Source organism: Diabrotica virgifera, chromosome 9, assembly GCF_917563875.1.
Source record: "Diabrotica virgifera virgifera chromosome 9, PGI_DIABVI_V3a".
Taxonomy (NCBI): domain Eukaryota; kingdom Metazoa; phylum Arthropoda; class Insecta; order Coleoptera; family Chrysomelidae; genus Diabrotica; species Diabrotica virgifera.
In genome coordinates, this window is record NC_065451.1 from 161,796,364 (window position 1) to 161,799,237 (window position 2,874).

Below are 2,874 nucleotides of genomic sequence, written 5' to 3' on the forward strand. Positions count from 1 at the left end.
GTTCTCTTTAATTTTACATTTACTTTTCTCGAAATGTGTATTAATTGTGAATTAAATATTTTTTTCTTCGACATGAGATTTCTAATAGTATTTCATTATGTTACACGATTCCTTCAGCAATTTTCAGATTGCAATCGGTAGGCCGCAGACTATAATAGTGATACAGTGGAACCCCGATAAGTCGGCCCCCGATAACCTGGAAGTCCCCCGGACCGATTTTTATCAGACAAACATTTCAACAATAAAAATGTAATATCCGTTGCAAGATAATTCGGATGGAATTCCCCAGATTATTTTGTGCTTGATATCGGCCCAGTCTCATAATCTCGGGAATTTCATCCGAATTATCTTGCAAGGGATAGTATGTAATATAATATTTGAGAGATAATGTGTATTTGTGTAATTTGAACTATGTATACGATAGTAAAAATGACTCATGGCACACGGTGGCGGCGGCAGAGCGACGGTCATTGTCTCGGATTTATTGGAAACAACTAAAAGACTAAAGACCAAAGACCAAAGACTATTTAAAAAATTCTTTTTTAAACAATGGTCTTAGTTTTCACTGGTCATAACATCGTTCCGATTGTGACTGTATTGTGTGTAGTACAGTCTTGTACTGTTTGCTTCCATTTGCTTAGGTTTGTGTTTGCGTGTTTTTAATAATTTAGGTGCGTAGGTACTGTGCATATATATTTCATGTTATTTCAATTATAACGGAGTTTATCTGTAAGTTTACCGTATTATTAATTTTACCATATTCTCCGGCTAACCCGGATTTTCGATAACCCGGATCGGCCGTGGTCCCGATTAATCCGAGTTATCGAGGTTGCCCTGTAATATGCACAAGGAGACAGCATTCTCGGAGTGGGCAGCATACATATAGTGACACTTTTTATTTGATATTTGGCCAATTGGATAGTCTATAAATTCATTCTGAAGCATTTACAATCTTTGGTTTTAATCAAATTATTTATCCAGTACCTACTATACCCTGAGTTCAATAGGATTGTCAGGGCAGCCATTTTGTAGTTCGTTAACACTCGGTGGTAAGCGGCTATATATTTATTTCTTTATTAGCACACAAATCCACTTCTCAATTATCATTTTTGCCGGTTACATCTGTTGGAAGTCCGAACTAGAGAAGGTAGACTCGCCTTGTTGCGAAATGTATTATTTAGTACCGCTTGCAACTTATCCGTGCCATTGAGGTATACCCTGAGTGCCAGTGCCAACAAAGAGACAGTCGGACACCGTTATTTCTTTTCGAAAGTAATACATATTCCTAATGCAATACGGCAACATTGTGAAAACTCACCCACAAATAACCCTTAAAATCAGGTAGCTGGTTCAGCTGGTAGTATTTCATGAGCGTACCGTCGGGTAACATCATGGCATCAAAACCAACGTGCAGTACATCTGTTAATAAACAAAATAAAAAAAGGTGGTTATCTGTGAGAGAAAAGCAAATGATAAAATCGGTTTATGAGGGATTGCGTAGAAGATATCAAGATATGCTTAAAGAGGACGTCGCGGCATTGTGTGGAGATTTAACGAAAGTATCGGCTCGTACGGTTTTCCGAATAATTAAAGGTAACAAACCTATCCAAAAACCAATCCATAAAGGACGTGCAAAAATTGTATTGGACGATAGTACGAAAAGTATAATCCGAAGAAAAGTTCATGGATTTTATTTGAGGAACGAACTGCCCACTTTAAAGGATATTCAACGAGAAGTTAATGCAGACGCAGATGATACTTTAAATAAAATATCCATGAGAGTATTACGAAAAACATTACATGAAATGGACTTTCGGTATGTGAAGAGAAGTCGGAAAAGTTTGTTGATCGAGAGAGCCGAATTAGTGATATGGCGGAGAAAATATTTACAAAAAATTCGTGATTTTAGACGACTTAATAATAGTACATTATATACCGCGGGACTGAAGTAGTACATTTAATCCTGAAGGTAAAGTTTATGGCCCGACCGCAGGGAGGGCCATAATTTACCTGAAGGATTAAATGTACTTCAGTCGCAAGGTATATACGATACTTTTCGTACTTCCGGTATGATTTTATTAATTATTTCAATAATTTCAATCAGTTTTTTCTCTCTTCAACTCATTTAATAAACTGTCTTTAAAATAAGTTACCATAGTAACATTGCGTTGTGACAGTTATAATTTAGAAACATTGTCATTACTAGTGTCATTGTAAAGAAACATTGTTATTGATAATTATTGGTATCATGAGTGAAGAAGGTGTATCTGATATTGATAAAAGAGCAGCCGAAGTAGGTGAAGAATTGTTACCACCGAAATCTAGAAAACTATACGAGCAGCAGTACGATGCTTTTAAAAAGTGGTGCCGCTTAAAAAATGTGAGACAACCTACTGAAAATGCGCTGTTAGTCTACTTCGATGATAAATCAAAAGCGGTTTGTGCCTCAACTCTCTGGGCACATTACTCAATGCTGAAATCGGTTATTAACATTAGAGAAGATATTGATATAAGTAAATTTCCAAAATTATTAGCTTTTTTGAAGAGAAGAAATGAGGGATTTAAGCCAAAGAAGTCAAGAATTCTCACGTCTGAGCAGGTAGATCAGTTCTTACGGGAGGCTCCGGATGATAAATATTTAATGCTTAAGGTAAATTTGGAAATTTGTTTATATTCAGAAATTTTAAGAAATCAATTTTTTTGTAGGTTGCACTTATTTTGGGCGTTGCGGGAGCTTGTCGTGGAAAAGAGTTGGTTGATTTAGAAATCGACGATGTGAGAGATTTGGGCGATTCCTTCCTAATTGCGATTAGAAACACCAAAAATAAAATTGACCGAAATTTTGTGATCAAAAATTCAGAAAACAGTGCCATC